Source organism: Chlorocebus sabaeus, chromosome 18 (genome assembly GCF_047675955.1).
Source record: "Chlorocebus sabaeus isolate Y175 chromosome 18, mChlSab1.0.hap1, whole genome shotgun sequence".
Taxonomy (NCBI): domain Eukaryota; kingdom Metazoa; phylum Chordata; class Mammalia; order Primates; family Cercopithecidae; genus Chlorocebus; species Chlorocebus sabaeus.
The window spans coordinates 71450106-71468549 of record NC_132921.1 but is presented as its reverse complement, the minus strand read 5'-3'; the positions used below and the strand labels follow the sequence as shown (position 1 = coordinate 71468549).

The 18444-nt window shown below is 47.2% G+C and overlaps 1 long non-coding RNA gene across 8 annotated transcripts in view; it reads right to left on the bottom strand.

The window, feature by feature from the left end:
- Positions 1-18444, bottom strand: part of LOC103222771 (uncharacterized) — a 132947-nt gene that overhangs the window by 75614 nt on the left and 38889 nt on the right. For 3 of the 8 annotated variants that reach the window (XR_005234843.2, XR_005234844.2, XR_012089346.1), the window contains one exon: positions 4586-17363. The exons of 2 other annotated variants lie outside the window; for them this stretch is intronic. This is a non-coding gene — a long non-coding RNA (uncharacterized lncRNA). Of the gene's footprint in view, positions 1-4585; positions 17364-18444 lie in introns of those variants that run through there. 3 more of the 8 variants (XR_012089347.1, XR_012089350.1, XR_012089349.1) reach the window with 3 other exon arrangements.

Genomic DNA, 18444 nt, shown 5'->3' with positions numbered 1-18444 from the left:
ACTGCTTCATCAAGCCCAGTTTTTATTCATCTCTGGAGTCCGTTCCTGGTTATTACTTACTTTATTGGAAATAATGTTGCCCTCTAAGAGCTGAACAATGAAATAAACATCTAGTGAACCCATAGAAGAGATATGATGTTACCTTAAATACAGGAATAACAGAAGCAATGTTCTGTTCCCCACACCGCTTCCTCTTCTCAGAAACACAGAAAAACACCTTTCTCTGCTGCCTTAACGCTGGTTGTGGACCCTATGCCTGAGTCCTGTTCCTGCACACTCTGCAGAAGTGCTGCCGTCCCCGGCCAGGGCAGTACAGCCAGGGGCGTGCTCCCCACACTCTTATCCGTGCAGCTGAGATCAGAGAACGCGCAGATGGCAGAGTGGAAGCTGGAAGCTTCGTGGGTCTGTGAATCATCCCTGGAGAAGAGCCACTAAGAGAGATACCTGACTCACCTTGGACTGTGGTACGAGCAAGGAATAAACTAGTTTCTGGTAATCACTGAGATGTCACAGTTTTTTACGGCAGCAGAGCCTACCCTATCCTGACTGCTTCAACAAGCCAGTCCTGAAAGCACAGAGGAAGGAGCATTCCAAAGGCAGAGGCGGCCACTGCCTAACCAAACCCTGTCCTCAGAGAAGCACCTTCACACCAGGCGTTTTTCTGGCTCCACTGGCAAAGTCTTCCACCAAGTAGAAGCTGGTAGGGTTATTGTGGCCGACTTGTTTAATTCTTCAAACCATTAAGCTATCAGTTCACCTAGTAGTCATTGTTCTTATTTGGTGCTTGCAATAAGTCAAGTGAGGGATAACGTGGCTTCTGTGATCTACGGCATCGTTAATCAAATTCTCCGAGGGATCTGAACAGGTAAGACCAAGTGAATCAGGCATAGAGCTTAGGACCAGCTGCTGAGGACTCAGGAGGCCAAAGCAAAGGGCACACCACATAGACTGACCCTGGAACCTAGGCTGCTGGCCTGACTTCCTGATGCCAATAGTCTTACCCCTGGGCACTGCTCTTGTCTGTCTAGGCCTACAAAACCTGTCCCTGTCCCCAAAACTGGGTCAGTCAGCTATTGCTGTGTGACAAACTATGCCAGTGGCAGACAGTACTATGCATTTATTCTCGTGCCTAAAGATCTGCAGGTCGGCGAGGGCAGTTCTGCTCCGGGCTATAGCTCTGCAGGTCAGCTGGGAGGCTCTGCTCCACACGTGTTCATTCTGGGGCACAGGGGAAAGAGACAGCAGTTACCTGCAGCATTTCTTTCCATGCAGAAGTTGGAAGCTCCTAGAGGGGCAAGGAGAGACATGCAATGTCTCCTGAGGTCTAGGCTTAACATCAGCAGGACACCATCCCCTCCTCCCACAGTCCACCTGTCAGCCCAACATTGTCGGGAAAGGGGCAGATACTTCTATTCTGGTGGGAGGAACTACAGAGTCACATGGCGAAGGGTATGAATTTCAAGTGGGTGGAAAATTGGGAATAACAGTGCAATCTCCAGCATCCACCCATCAGGAACTGACGCAGGGACCTCCAGTGGGGCTTCTCAAACATCCACAGGCATGAGAATCACCACAAGAGTTCATCAGATACAGAATCCCAGGCCCAGCCCCAGAGATTCCAATTCAGTAAGCCTCAGGTGAGGGCCTCAGAATTTACATTTTCAACAAGCTCCCAAGTGATCCTGACACTGCTGGTCACGTTCAGTAGCCGTGACCACAGCACACTCGTGGGTACTAAGGGTCAGGTCCATGGGGGCAGCAGCTGGAAACACTTTCATTCTCTAGGTAGTATCTTACCTCTCAGAATGCAAATGGTAGGACACCTCCTTAGCTGTGACAGAGAAGCATATTCAAACCCATGTGGGGCTAGAGCTCGGGTGAACAAACATCTTGTTGCTGTTTGACCTTGGTAACCAAGAGCACACAACTTGGTCCAAACCCCTCAACTCTCTTCACCATTAAATAAGGATCATAACTCTCAAAAGCATTCTATCACCTGCCCCTCACGTACGTATGCTGAGTGAGCGCTTCCTTGCCCTGCACAGATTCGTGGTCTCTATTGAGACACGCGGCAGGTGCTGGAATCACCTGTTCACAAAGCTGCATTCCCTTGACTCCCTGTAAATCTTGCGAAAGCACCCCCTGTGTCCCCTCCGTGGGTCTCCCTAATGCCTGATGCTTATTAAGGGCTCTACCTATGTTTGCTGAGTGAATAAATGAGGGCGGAAGAGTAAGATTTCCATCTCCTGGGGAAGCAAGGGTCTGTGAGACCATCTGAGAGAACAGTGCAGCTGAAGGGAATGTGAACTCGTGCTGCTGTCTCAGGCCGCTGGCTCTTCCTGGCCTCCAGCCTTTGCTGATTTCACAGAGTCTGAGCACTGGCTTCCTTCATCGCTGTATGAGAAGCACCAGGAGGGATTTCTAAAATCTGGATGCGCAGGCCACCATCCAAACCAATTAAATCAAACCTTGGGGGTGGGACCAGCCATCGGTAATTTCCAAATCTCACCAGGTCATTACCACAGTGGCCAGAGCTGAGGACAGCCGAGCACTGCAGGACCCCAGCTCTTCATACAGCAGTGACTGACACCTGCAGACACACAGGGCACCAATGAGCCATGAGTGACATTTAACCTCACTGCCACGAGCTCTGCAGCTATTTAGAATCAACCATCTAGACAAACAAACAAAAAAATTCTCCCAATGTTACGAAAACAAAGGATTAGTAATTATAACACAAAGCTGGGTGCCTCCCTAATCCTCACAGAACCTGTTTGATCACGAGTTACAAAGAAGTGACAGGGCCTGAGAATGCCCTCTCCAGCTGCTGCAGGACCTGCCCACAGGCGGGAAGAGGGCAGCTGGCAGTCCTGAGTACAGGAGCCACATCAGACAGGTCCTGTGCCTCCCAGAGGGTGGCACAGCACAAGTTCTGCCTGGAGAAGGAGAAAAGGGCACACGGAAATCACGGGCCAGGAAAATTAGACGAAGAGCAGAGCAGAAAAAGCAGAAGAAAAGAGAGACCCAGGCCAGCCGAGACGAGGCTGCTGAAAAGCAGGAAAGAAAGCAGCGGAAAGCGAGGCCTTCATTTGGCCGCCTTCTCACTTGCCCGGGGCCCTGTCCCACCGTCTCACAATGAGCATCGCAGCGTCATGCTCTCACCCCATCACTGAACTCACTTTAGGTGTCTCCTCAATGGATCTCCTGGGGTTTATGCAGGCCCACATTCTCCCTCTGAGGGTAAGCTCCCTGAGCAGGGAGCACTTACAATCCCATCTGCAGTCCAAAGTCCCGAAATAAACACCCAAATAGAGCACGCCGGTTTAGAGGCAGGGGAAACCAATGCTGGCAGTTTGGGCCTTGTTGGTTTCTTATCACCCACAGGGATAAGCATTGCCTTTGTAAAGTAACAAAAACCCTGAATCCAATCAGCATCAACTAGGCAGCAAAATATCTTGACTCGATCAGAGGCCTCCATAGCTGAACACAGCTGAGGTTAATGAAGTCCAGCCACGAGGAATATGGCCCACGTAATCAAGGGGAGTTTGGTTTCCGAATCCAGGCCTTCGGAGACGTCTTGGTCTAGCTAATTAATTGCACGTGCAGTGTCTCAGAGGCGGTGATTGATAGTTGATGGACATAGACTTCTAGCCTGCGTTATATCATCCAGAAAACAGGACGTGACCATTCCCAGCTGTTTCTTTCACTGCAGGCACTGCCAGATGTCACAGCAGATCACATCACACAGTAAGACTAAAGGAAGCTCCCACCTTCTCCCCCAACCTGGGAAAGAAGGAATAAACAGAGATTTAAGAGTTCGCTGTTTGTTTCTGTTTCCACTAGAGGAGAGGAAGAATGCTGACTCATCTTATGATATTTTATCCGCCCAGGAACCTGATGGCAAAACCACTTCAAAGTGAGCTACCATCTCTGCAAATACGACTCAATTATCAAATGTGAGGATGGTGGTGGGATCTTCTCAAGGGTTCCACTACACATACAACCTGGCAATGTATTCAGCCGTGTAGTAGCTGCCTGCCTTGCATGGGATGCTGTCTTGTCGTTTCACTTTATATCCCTTCAGAGCCACAAGCCTTGGGTAGTCTTAAAGCCTTGCCCTCGAAACAAGAACGTGTTCGCTCTATTGTCCAAGTCTGAGTCACCTAGACCAGGAGAGTGTAGGCAAGGCCACATACCAGGCTCAGCTCCATCTAAATTCAACAGGGACCAGCCCACATGGCAAGAAAGAGAAATAACGGTGTCTACTGTGTGGGGCTGCAGTGAGAATCCAATGAGATAAAATGAGAAGCATTTACCAACATGCTGAGCACATAGTAAGTCCTCAATGACTGTGAGATAATCCATATCTGACCACTCTATTCCTGTGCCTTATCAACCTGTCCCTAGTGGCCACTAGTCCTAGAACCAAATTCTCCTTTAAGAAGCATACTTAGATGAAGTGGCCCCTTGGCAGGACTTCATCCAGCTCCCATGGAAAAAGGCAGAAGCAGAACTTTCTTCCCCCTCTCCTCATTCCCTATTGGCTCTGGGAGAGCTTTAGGTTCACAGGAAAGGGGGGAAACGACCTTTGCAGGCCCCCAGGTACCTCTCCTACTCAGCCCTTCCCAGATATTCTGTTTTGTATTTAGGAGTGAGTATAATGAGCTGGGTTAAAGGAGTGTCATGTTTTGGTCTGCTTGTGTTTTTTTTGTTTTTTTGTTTTTTTAAATTTGGTCGTTTTTTGTTTTGGAGAAAAAGAAAATAATTTCATGGTATACTAATTTTTTTTCTAGAGTTAAAAACATTCAAGAGACACCTCATGAAACAGGAGATACAGATGGCAAATAAGCATATCCTCCACATCACATGTCATCAGGAAATGCAAATTAACACAGCAGTGAGATCCCACTACACACCTATTAGAATAGTCAACGTCTAGAACATGACATCACCAAATGCTGACAAGGATGTGGAGCAACACGAACTCTCTTCCACTGCTGGTGGGAATGCAAAAGGGTATAGCCACTTTGGAAGACAGCTTGGTGCTTTCTTACGAAACTAAAAGGTCTTCCCATACGATCCAGCAATGTGCACCTTGGTATTTACCCAAAACAGTTGAAAACAAACGTTCACACAGAAACTTGTGCACAGATGTTTAGAGCAGCTTTATTCATTATTGCCATAACTTGGAAGCAAACAAGATGTCCTTCAGTAGGTGAACGGATAAATAAACTGTGTACAGCCAGACAATGGAATATTATTCGGCACTAAAAAGAAATGCCCTATCAGGCCATGAAAACATGTGGAGGAAACTTAAATGCATATTGGTAAGTGAAATAAGTCAATCTGAAAAGGTTACATACTATATGATTCCAATGATATGACATTCAGAAAAAGGCAAATCTATGGATGCAGTAAAAAGGTTAGTGGCTGCCATGGGTTGACCCCTTACAATTTTTAAAATGGTGCTAACAAATATGAACCTGAAAGAGCCAGTCCTTGAAGACGGATCTGAAGTGGCTGCCTGGGCCTAAATATAAAATAGAGCCATGCAGCTATTTACTGATGAGAGGTCACACACATACTCTGAAGGTCCCCAAAACCAACACCTCTGTTCAACTTTGGGACACCAGAGCTCACCTGAACCAACCAATCATTGGCCAAAAGCTCAGCTACCTCGGCAATCAGGGCTCAGCTGTATCAACCAATCAGGACTCAGTTGTATCAACCAATCAGGGTTCAGTTACACTGAGGATAATAAGCAAAATATGGGGGTCTTTAGAGTCCTGCCTCAGAGTTTACCAGGAATGTGACATCCCTGAAGAACTCTCCATTTGGGTAGCTCTGAACTGAAAGGGAAAATGTGCTTCCTCTGAAGCCATGTCCCATCCTGAGGGTATCAGTCCACCTGCCTGGCCCCCAGCCAGAGTTACGAGAGGGTCCCGTTGGGAGGAGCAGCTGTAGCCACACCTGGGCTCAGGGTGTCCTGAGAGGGTGGGTGCTGGAGCATACACATAGCATAGGTCTGCGCCAGCAGTCTCCCTCACCCGATGACCTCACTCCTCCAGGGAGCACCCACAGGACCCTGTCCCCTCATCCTGAAACCAGCCCAGTTGTTCCATGGAACTGATGTTTATGATGTCTTTTGAATAAGCATAGACATTGGCCCTCCTAGTTTTAAAACAAGAAAGTTACATTTGTCTTATCTGAGTTCCTTTCTCAGGAAAGCAACCATCAGGTCTCACAGATAGTATCAAGGAACTGAAACTTTCCAGATCACAGCATCAGGACAATGAGACAACAGACCCCTCATTCATCATGATTGCCTAACTCACCACCTGCTGCCTGTTGGCCTGTTGGCTAACTCCTCTTCCTTACCCCTCCCTAATTCCTGTTTTCCCACATGTAGTTACATTTCTTCCCTGCTATGTAAACCCTTAATTTTAGTCAGTTTAGCAGATGGATTTGAGACTGATCTCCCATTTCCTTGGCTGTACCATCTGAATAAAGCTGCCTTCCCTGGCAATACTTGTCTCAGTGATTGGCTTTCTGTGTGGCAAGCAACAGGACCTAGACCAAACCCCTGTTGTTTCAGTAACAATCCCATTCTCCCAGAGCCTTTGGAGCCATCGCCCTAGCCTGTGCTCTCTCTGTCTTCTGTCCTTCTCCCCTGTTCTCAGCATTTTGCAGACTAGCTCATCAGTGAGTTGAAAATCAACTCATTCTCAAAACAGCTCAAGAAAGCAACCAGTTCATCTTCTACTATTTGGTGGTGGTGCATTCATGCTTCTGTCCTCTTCCCAGCCAGGCCATGCCTGGATCAAACTGTGACTGTGGTGACAGCTAGACATCACTGTGCCTACTCTCAAAGACAAGGCTCCCACCACAGACAGAGGACATTTAAGAATAAAAATAATTTTTACTAGACCTGTCTGAAAATACAGTCACCAAAAAAATTCCATGCTCTGGGGTGCTGACCTAAAGACTTCAAATCACAGCCCTGCCTGTTAAATGTCAAACTTTTCCCAGGACACCTCTAAAATGAGAAGGGTTCAATGCTGCACAGTAGATGTTTATGAACTATTCTGTTTTGAAATGGTAATGCAAAGAGAACAAGTCTTCAAGAAATATATCCTAGTAGAAATTCCCATGCAGGATCCCAGTTGAATCTTCCAAAAGATTTAAAAATAACAAATCCCATTCTTCCTCCCATGGCACTGGGTTGGGAGAAAGTAGTTTCTTTGACTCTGAAGTGGGGAAGCTCTCTGCTGTGGACACACGGATCTATTTTACGTCATCCCTGCCTGCAGATTTCTGCAGGTTCCTGTTGCTGCAGTTTCATCCAGGCATGGCCTGACTGGGAAGGGGACAGAAGCATGCATGCACCACCACCATATAGTAGAAGATGAACTGGTTGCTTTCTTGAGCTGTTTTGAGAGTGGTTTGATTTTCAACTCACTGATTTATCTCCCTCTACAATGTTCTTGGAAACAGAGAAGTGCAAATCCAAAGCTTAACTGTTTTAATAGAGACATGAATAAAAATAACATGTGTGTAACACTGTGTGGATTACATGGCACTTAAACAAAAATCATGTTGTTTCATCTTCCCAACAGCCAAGTGGCATAGGCATTGCTATTTCTGTAATATGATCCTTCACTGTGCAGTAGAGATAAAGCCAGCTGTCAAAGGTCAACGTGCTTGCAGTGGTAGATGGATGGCACTAGGGCTTCAGCTGGGCTCTTCTGCCTCGTTCATCACCTTGCTCTGTGGCCATGGCTGTGTCCCATCAGGAGCTGCCGAAAGTGGTTTTATTCCTCTGCCTTACAGCAATGTGACTCTTAGAGGAAGAGCAGAGTCTGCCTATTTCTAAAATTCTGCAAAGGAGACCTGTGTCCACAGTCTTCCTGTTACTGCATGCACAGTTCAAAGACCACCACAGCTGCATCTTATGTCCCAACATCGCAGAACCTGCCCTCTGGCCTCCTGTGCCTCGTCCCTAGGAGAGAGGAGAGCAGACCATCCTGTTTCTCAAAAACAGCTGAAGTGTGTTTCAGCCAGGGCTCACTCCGGCTGCAGAACCACTTCAAGTGGTGTAGAGTGTGGATCTACTGCAGAGAATGGCTCTTCCTCCCTCATGGGAGTGGAACGAGGCATCTGTGTGGGTCTGGCACTTCCAATCTGGTGCTCGGTGGGACTCAGCAAGGCCAGCCCTCAGGAAAGCACGATGAACATGAAGTGGGGAGACCAACAGCGTAAGAAGGCATGCATGTTAGGCAGTTCTTGCGTTGCAATAAGGAAATACCCCAGACTGGGTATTTTATAAAGAAAAGAGGTTTAATTGGCTCACAGTTCTGCAGTTCTGCCAAGCATGGCACCAGTATCTACTTGGCTTCTAAGGAGGCCGCTGGCAGCTTTGACTCATGGCAGAAGGTGAAGGGGAGCAGGCATGTCACATGGCGAGAGCAAGAGCAAGAGAGGGAGAGTGGTGAGAGGCACCACATACTTTTACAACCAGATCTCGGAGAGAATTCACTCACTGTGGTGAGGACAGCACCAAACCACAAGGGATCTGCCTCCATGACCTGAACACCCCCCACCAGGCCCCACCTCCAACACGGGGGCGGGGGGAGGCGGGCGGGGAGTACATCTCAACATGAGATTTAGAGGGGATGAACATCCAAACCACATCACCAAGCGTCTCTCACTGCCTCTCATCAGCCTGTGATGCAGGCAACCTGCAGCCTTCGCTGAAACTGATGGAGGACCTTCGGGAAGCTGGCGCTGCTGCGGCCTGAGGCGGTCACCTGGGACTTGAGTGACAGCAGCACCTCCCCTGCTCAGACCCGCTCCTGACTCACCCCTTCCAAGGCCTTCAGATTTCTCCTGTGGTGAACGCTGACCTGGCAAAGATCTTCCCAGCTTAGCTAAGTTGACCCAGTTTAGCGAAACCCCATGGAGACTTCATAGTACCTTTGGAACCCGACTAGCACCAGGACTCACCAGCCTGGCCACAACCTTAGGCTGCTTATGTGAATCCAGACCTCAGATGAAAGGTTAGCTACATGGCCCCCCACCCTGCACACACACACACATACATACAGTCACGTGCTGCATAAAGACATTTCAGCCAATGGGACTGCACAGATGACGGTGGTGCCGTAAGATTATAATGGAGCTGGAAAATTCCTTTTGCCTGGTGACATCATCACTGTCCTGATGTCATGGCCCATTGCTCACCAACTACTGCACTGCCAGCCCTATAAAAGTCTAGCACATACAATTATGTAAAGTACATTATACTTCATTATGATAATAAATGGCTATGTTACTAGTTTGTGTATTTACCATGCTTTTTATTGTTATTTTAGAGTGTACTCCTACTTACCACAAAAAAAAAAAGAAAAAAAAAAAGGTAGCTGTAAAGTAGCCTCAGGCAGGTTCTTCAAGGAGTATCCCGAAGACATTGTTACACTAGAAGATGGCAGCTCCCTGCGTGTTATTGCCCCTGAAGACCTTCCAGTGGGACAGGATGTGGAGGGGGAGACACTGATATTGATGATCCTGCCCCTGTGTAGCCTAGGCTTATGTGTGGGTTTGTGCTTTTGTTTTTAACAAAAAAACTTTAAAAAGAAAAAAAAAAAAAGTAAAAATAGAAAAGAGCTTATAGAATAAGAATATAAATATTTTTGTACGGCTGTACAATGTGTTTGTGTTTTAAGCTGAGTATTACTACAAGAGTCAAAAAGTTAAAAAATTTAAAGTTGACAAAGTAAAAAAGTTAGGGTAAGCTAAGGTTAATTTACTAATGAAGAAAAAGTTTTTAAAATAAATTTAGTGTAGCCCAAGTGCACAGTGTTCATAAAGTCTACAGTCATGTACATCAGCGGTTGGTCCCCAGCATTTTTGGCACCAGGGACTGGTTTCATGGAAGACCACTTTTCCACAGACCAGCGCGGGGATGATTTCAGGATGAAACTGTTCCACCTCAAATCATCAGGCATTAGATTCTCATAAGGAGCTCACAGCCTGGATCCCTCGCATGCGCCATTCACAGCAGGGTTTGTGCTCCTGTGAGAATCTAATGCTGCAGCTGATCCGACGGGAGGTGGGCTCAGGCAGTAATGCCCCTGCCGCCGCTCACCTCCTGTGGTGCAGCCCGGTTCCTAACAGACCACGGACTGGTACCGGTCCTTGACCCTGGGCTTGGAGACCCCTGATGTACGTCATGTCCTAGGTCTTCACATTCACTCACCACTCACTGCCATTTTTTACCTTTTATATCATATTTTTGTCGTCCCTCTTCTATGTTTAGATATGTGTAGACGCATAAACACTGTATTACAATGGCCTGCAGTACTCACTACCGTCTCATGCTGCACAGGTTTGCAGCATAGGAGCAATGGGCCACACCACACAGCCTCAGTGTGTGGTAGGCTCCACCCACTAGGTTTGTGTGAGTGCACCCTGTGACGTTCGCACAATGATGAAATCACCTACGGATGCCTATCTCCAAAGTGCCCCTGTGGCTAGGCTGTGCGTGACTGTGGAAGTATTAGCCCCATCCACCATGGTGAGGGTCAGCCCTCTGACTGTGGGCCCTTGCTCAGGCCGCCTGCAGCTCACATCACAGCTTCAGCCTGGAAGGAAAAACTCCATGGAAGAAAGATGGACACCAGGGTTGGGTTAAGGTCCAAGTCTGCACATTAAAGCCTATTTCAAAAAGACTTCTTTAACATTTTCTACACATCCTATTTCACACCAGCTTTTATGAATGTTCTTAGAGATATATGTACATGACTAAAATAACCCTTATTTCTTGCCCAGTGAAAAAATCTTGCCCCAAAACACACTTGTAATATTGACAAACTGAGATTCATACTTTGCCACTGATCTAGGAAACTGTAGACAGACTTTCAAAGCAAATGACCTTTTAATATTCAAAAGCATGGCTGTAAATCATTAAACCAAAGTAACTACTACACCCTCCACAATTTCAGTGAGTTCATCTGTGTAATTTGGATGGTCACTCACCTCCACTGTACACAAAGGCAAGGCTGTCTCTTGCCCAGATCAAAGGCATCAGACACCAGAGGCTTCTCCTTAAAAAGAAAACAAGACTTTCACATGATCTGTAAAGACTCCGGCTGATAAACTTGGCAAGCCTTTCTTCTGCGCACGCATGTGACACACACACACAGAGGGATGAATAGAATCTGTGCAGATGGCTGAAAACTTTCTGATCTCGGTCATGAATTGCAAAGGCACCTAGAAATCAATAGACCTCCTCAGAGCATGGCAGTGACTGTTTCCATGAGTTCATTGAAGTGTCCAAGTGGTCATGATTAATGGAGCTGAAGCTTCACCAGGAGGGAGAGGAATATGTCACTTTATCCTGGGAAATGCCTGCAAAATTCCACATCTGCTTAGTTGGACCTTCTTCTAAGTTCAGTATTCACCAGAACAATTCTACTGTCAATGCTGAAATCTCAGTAAAATACATAGGTCCATTTTCCCGCTTTACTCTGTAGCCCAAGCCCTAGTACATGCTAAGAAATAGTAATGAATGCATTCATTAAAGTTCTTGCTGTTGATCAGAATCCTGAAGGACTTCAAATTCACATTCTGCATGCAATAATCCCTTTCCTGTACCATAAAACAAAAGTGTAAAACATTGGCTGGCACCCTAGTAACCTTAGAATAATGCAAGATTATTTTAAATAAATTCCTACTGTCTTCTTACCACCCATTTAGTTGACAAAGGATTTCCTGCTTTTGATATTCTGATAAATTGAGAAAATCTATTAATTTATTAATTCAATAAGTTTTTTAATACATTCTTTATTGTAGATTATGCTAAGCCCTGAGAAAATAAATATAAAATCTAGCTTCTACCCTTAAAATAATATGGTTTAGTAGTTGCTGTAGAGAAGTAGACCAGCAATTATGGTAAGACGGTGGGATAAGTGGCTAGGACAAATGCTTTGAGTGGCGCAGGGGCTGCAGAGGGAGACGCCACCCTGGGGGTGGGGAGCAGTGCTCTCTCTCTGCCATTGTTTAGAATTGCCAGAGGAGGGTGATACTGGAAAGCAGATGAACCTCGAGTTGGTTTTAATTTTTAATCATTTTTTTTTAATTCTCTGCAAACAACGTACCCCTTAATGCCCCCAACACTCCTAGGCCACACTCCTCCTGGCACAGGCCAGGGTGAGGCATCTCAGGGGTCCGGGGAGAGGAACATGGACTTGAGCCCCGGCTCTGGGCCAACCTCTCAGAGGGCTCACAGGGATGCCGGGGCAGCTGAGCCCCAGTTGACACCCTGCAGTTCTGGCCATGATTTGAACATTAATCTTAATGCGATGTGGTTTGAGGTCAGGCTGATAAGACCCAGGGACAGTCAGTCAGAAGGTAATGTGACAGAGATGCCACGTGGTTCAGAGGGGCACAGAAGAGAGAGGGTGCCTCCCTACATGGGTGGAGGATCTGTAGAGATGCCAGGGAGGAGTAAGGTGGAGGTGACCAGTGGGCAGGATGGGAGGCTGGGTCACAGCATGGAGCAGCTGAGGGCCAGGGACACCTGTTGGCACAGAGGGAGCTTGGAGCAGACTGAAAGGGAATGGCAGATGGAGAAGTGGACAAAGGGCCTTTGTACCGTCCTGAGGAACAGAATGAAAATGAGGACTGTACCTTATGCTTCTCTGCCCTAGCGTCTCCCTCTTCAGATTTCAAGCAGGATTCCTAACATATCAAGAAGCATTTAGCAATCTTCCTAATAAATCCACACCACTGAAGAGAATTAAGCAGGTGAGTCTGTCAGGTTACAAACCTTCCTCTGGCTAGACCCAGAGACTGGCTGACAAGGAGAGAGGGTGGGGACCGGGGATTAGGGAACAGGGAGGCCATAGAAACAAAAGGCCATGGGAACAGGGGGTCCTTGGGGACAGGGAAGTCATGGGGACAGGACGCCATGGTGACCAGGGGCCACAGGGACAGGAAGTCATGGGGAAAGGAGGCCATGGGGACAGGGGCATCAGGCACAGGAGGCTGTGGTGACCAGAGGCCATGGGGACAGGAGGCCATAGTGACCAGGGGCCACAGGGACAGGAAGTCATGGGGAAAGGAGGCCATGGGGACAGGGGCATCAGGCACAGGAGGCTGTGGTGACCAGGGGCCATGGGGACAGTAGGTCATAGGAAAGGAGGTCATGGGGACAGGAGGCCATGAGGACAGGGGGGTCATGGGGACATGGCTCATGCCTGGTGCAGACCAGAGGGGTGCTGATTGAATTGTATTTACTGGAGATAAGCTGTGGGATCCGTATCTGTTGAGATGGTTGGGCATGAGAGTGAGGGAGGACTCTGGGCTGCCCCCAGTTTCTAGCAGGAATGATTTGGACACAGTTCAGAGGGACAGCAACCAGAAAGAGGATGAGGATTCTGCAGGAAGGGGATAGAATGACCTGGAGCATGTTGAGTTTGGTGTCAGAGGAGATTGTGCTGCAATGGTCTGCAGAAAGGCTCAGCAAATGTTAGAAGTTGGTGCACAAGCAAAAAGCAATGGGGCAGTCCCACAGCAAGATGTACCATGTGACAGAGAAAAAGTGCTAGCACAGGACTCTTGGAAGCACAACCCTGAGGAGCAGCTGTGAGGCCACTGATCTACAGGGGGAAAACAGAAAGGCCTGGGGTGGGAGAGGCGGCAGGAGAGCCTGGAGCTCAGAAGCCAGATAATTTCAAGGAGCAAATGCCCACTGCACACAGAACGACAGAAATAAAATGCAAGTCGCCAATGTTCTAGTAGCCACCCTAAAAAGAAAACCAAAACATGAAATCCATTTTAATAATATATTTTGTTCAACCCAATATAGCCAAAATGCTGTGATTTCAAAATGTAATGAAGATCTTAAAGATCAAGATATTTTACATTCTTTTTTTGGAACCAAATCTTGGAAACCCGGTATCACATTTTACACTTACAGCACATCTCAATTCAGACACCAAAGTTTCATCAGAAATGCTTGATCTGTATTTAGAGTTTATACAATTTACAGTCGAAAAACTACATTCACAGATGCAAGTGGTTCCAATTGTACTTAAAAGTTTTTCAACAACTGAATAAAGTATCTGTTTTTAAGTGTAAAATAATTAAAAATTCTGTTCGTTGTACAAATGTACAAATTCCTACATTTGTAGTGTTCTGTAGCCCTCTGCACAGCTACTGAACAGGGCAGTTCCACAGCCTCAAATGAGGCCTCTGGGCTTGACCATGGTGGGATGCCGGGGTCTAGAGCGCCGATGGGGGCACAGCCTGACGGGGGGGTTACAGGTTGAGGGGAAGTGGAGAAAATGTCAACGATGTAAATCTCCTGGATACTGACTTTGTAACGAAAGAGATAATAAGGTAGCCACAGGGGACCCCGAATCACAAGAGGTTTATTTTTTTCTAAGACAGGAGAGTGAGACAGAGATTGAAATATGGGTGAATGACTGATGCAGCCTTTGGGGCCTTTATTTGTCTGAAAGCCCTGCTTAGACCAGCATGCGATCATGACAGTGGTAACAAGAAAGTTCTGAGTGCTTTCTGTGCATTGCCTATCCTTACTTTATGTGTTGCCTCATTTAATCAATATGTAGCCATGGAAGGGTAGGTTTTGCTTTTAGAAGAAAAGTAGAGACTGGAGAGATCACTGTGCAGTCACGATTGGACGGACACATCACCCAGTCAGAGCTCAAGCCCTGAGGAGGGCTTGGATGCTGGCGCTGGGGTCCTGGGAGTGACAGGAAAGCCGCCCCAGTGATGTTTGCACTGCAGCTTCGCTTTCGATTTATCATGTGCATAGCTGATATGACGCAGCTTCTGACACAGGAGCAACGTGGGAGCACAGGAGGAAGGGGGGAGTCACACCCCCAGGGGTGGATTCCAGAGCCTCGAAGGGTGTCGCCTGAGAGGAGCATTTGAAGACCACAGTAGGGGTGCGGAGTCACCTCTACAATCCTCTTATTTGTCCACCATGACCAAGTCCCGTGCAAAATCCCATGACAGACCTTCTGGTGGATGACTAGAAATCATAAGGAAAACCTGCTTCCAAGCCAACCCTGCAGGGAAACAGCTGCTCACACATGCAGAAAACATGTCTAAGCCACTTCAAAGACTCTGTGCATGTCTAACCACCACAAGGAAAGAATTCGGAAAGGAAAGCCATAAATAAGTTTTTGGGGGAAGACAGGTTCAGCGTTTTTGATTGCTCTGTTGAAAGGCAGAGCTTTCTGATCCCTTTTTTCTTTTGCTGATCTGGAGCCAATAAAGCTATTGACATAATTTTTTTTTAAGCTGAGTCCTAGAAATGTGTTAGAAAAAACAGTGTGTCCATCTGGAATAGCAATTTTGGTACATGAGAGACAGTGACTTCACCTGACTTGGAGAATTCCACTGCCAGCCAGTTCCCAAAGATTCTGCAAGAGAAGAGGTGCTGGAGGAGGAGCTGGGCCGTAGCGCCAGTTACCCAAGGAGGATCCCACGTGAAAAGATTGATCCAAGGCTCACTGCTTCATAGGATCAGATTGGTTCATTCTCTTTTTCTTTTTCTTTTTTTTTTTTTTTTTTTTTTTTGAGACAGAGTCTCACTGTGTCGCCCAGCCTGGAGTGCAGTGGGGCGATCTCGGCTCAATGCAACCTCTGCCTCCTAGGTTCAAACGATTCTCCTGCCTCAGCCTCCCAAGTAGCTGGGATTACAGGCGCCCACCACATCCGGCTAATTTTTGTATTTTTTTTTTAGTAGAGATGGGATTTCACCATGTTGATCAGGCTGGTCTCGGACTCCTGACCTCAAGAGATCCACCCACCTCGGCCTCCCAAAGTGCTGGGTGTGAACCACCACGCCTGGCCTCGGACTGGTTCATTCTCATGCAGAGGATTGGCTCAGGGGATCAGTGATGTCTGGTCATATGAAGACAGTAATAAGACTCCACAATGACAGCTAATATTTATATTAGGTCGGTGCAAAAGTAATTAGGTTTTTGCCATTGAAAGTGATGGCAAAAACCTGATTACTTTTGCACCAACCTAATACCATGTACTTGCCTGGTACCAAGCGAAGTTCTGAATGCTTTATATATTTTCCTATTTAAATTCCTTTAAACTTCATAGCTACCCTTGCAGATAAGGAAACTGAGACCCAGAAAGGTGAAGTAACTTGCCAAATATCACATAGCTAGTAAGGTGCAGAGCCAGAATTTGAACCTAGGCTCTGAGTCGGCCAAAATACCTGCTAACCCCGTGTTTTATCTCAACTCAGATGTCCTCTGAGATTGTTCTTGTGTTTAAATCCCTGTGGGCCCAGTGAAAAAGGAACTGACACAATTATGGAAAAGTTGCTCAGATTTTCCAAGCTAAAATGTCACCCAAATTATCCTAATGTATATATACCTGCCATTTTAGGGGTCAGGACTTTAGTAAAATAGGACTGGATATTTCCCTAACTTACATTTACATAAAGTTTTTCTGCTACCATTTCCAAAGACAGTACAGTGTGGTTTATTGATCATGAGTCAGAGCTATCCCACAGCATGAGGAAATAATGTGGTTTTTTTATTAGCTGGGTTCCTGATGAAGGTCCTAGCTGCTTCCAAGAGGAGCCAGGGGAAGAAGTGCCTGTTGGCAACATCATAAAGTTTGTGAGTCCAGCAGAAGGCTGAGAGCAGTGGCAATAGGCCCGTGGGGACTTCAGGTGTTATCCACACCTGTGGTCAGGCACCTGTCGTCCTTGAAGAACTAAGTGACCTAACATGTCATTTACACCGGAGCAGGGGCCGTCGCAAAGAACGATGAAAGAAGCTACACTTGAGCTTCGGAAAACTGAAGAGCCCACTGCAAAATCCCTCTCTTTGGATCAGTCAGCTTTCTGAACTCCAGATGGCAAATCCCGTTAAACAAACGCACCAGAAAGCCTGGAACAGTCTAGAGCTACATCACATGTCAGAGTAAGTGACACCAACCTCCTGCTTGATGTCCCGAAGCTGCAGAACTGAGCCAGCCTGACACCCAGGAGTCCAAAAGGAAAGAACCAGCTCCTGCTCCCGGATAACAGTCGCCTGGACCTGAGGTCTTCCCCACTAGTGAGAAACCTGACAGGGACCCCAGGCTGGGCTGCTGGGGTTTGAGATTGATAGCAAATCCCAAATGTGCCTGCTTCTTAGAGTTCTGTGCGCTTCTCAGCTTCTTCGTAACCATAGCCAGTCCCGAGTCATGTCCTTGTTCCTAGAGCTTTAGCTGAAAGTCCCAGCTACAGGAGGATGGAAATCTTGAAACTTGCTGAGATGCCTCCTTGAGTTTCATGGGGGGCAACCCAGCTTGCAATGGCAGGACTATAAAAATGAGGTAGAGAAAGGAAGTGGTATTTATCAAGTACACACTATGAGCCAAGTTTCTTTTCATGCATGATCCCATGTAATCGTTAAAACCTTATAAGGCAGTGTTATTATCCCTGTGTACAGATTAGGAACAAAAACACAGAAAAAAGCAGCACAGCTTCAAGCTGTAAAGTGGTAACCTGAACCCAGCCTGCTTGACTCCCAAGCCTGATTCCAAAAACTGTTGGTATCATTGATAGCAAATCCTAGAACCCGAGAGCTGGGAGAGGTGTCAGAGATGGTGTGACCCAACCCTTCAGACTCAGGGGGAAGAAGCAGGGTCCCGAGAGCTAAAGCCACGTGTCCAAAGCCACCGTGACATTTGTTCGCCCTGTTAGCACGCTGCTGTGAAAGTTGGTAAATTAAAACATCGCCCATATATTGGTCACAGTTTCCGTGGGTCAGAAGTCCAGCCACAGGGTGGCTCAGTCGGCTCTTTGCTTAGGGTCCCACAAGGTCAAAATCAAGGTGTTGGCAGGGCTGTGTCCCTTTCTGGGGGCTCCAGGAAGGATTCCACTTCCAAGCTCACTTATGTAGTTGGGAGAATTCACATCCTGATAGCTACAGGGTGTAAGTCCCAATTTCTCCACTGGTTCCAGGCCTTTTCAGCTCCTTGGGGCCACCTGCATTCCTGGACTCAGTGCCCCTCCCTCTGCAAGCCCCCAGCAGCCCATGGAGCCTTCTCACCTTTCCATCCCTCCCACCTCTCCTTCAGCCCCACCTCTCAGATGCCAGTGAAGAGAGGTCTTTGCTTTTGAGGGCACATGTGATTTAGCTGGGCCTGCCCAGAGAGTTCCAGATGATCTCTCTATCGTGAGGTCCATACCTTTCATCACATCTGTAAAGCCCTCTTCCCACACGACGGAACATAGTCACAGTTTCCAGGGGTGAGGGCCCGAACGCCTTTGGGGGACCATTCTGCTGGCCACATGGTAGCTTTAACCAAGGCTAGAGGAGAGGGTTATAAAAGCAGAATGAAAGTGGTAAGCCACACAAATCAGGCACGGCCTGTGTGAGGAATCTCACAGCTTCCGGT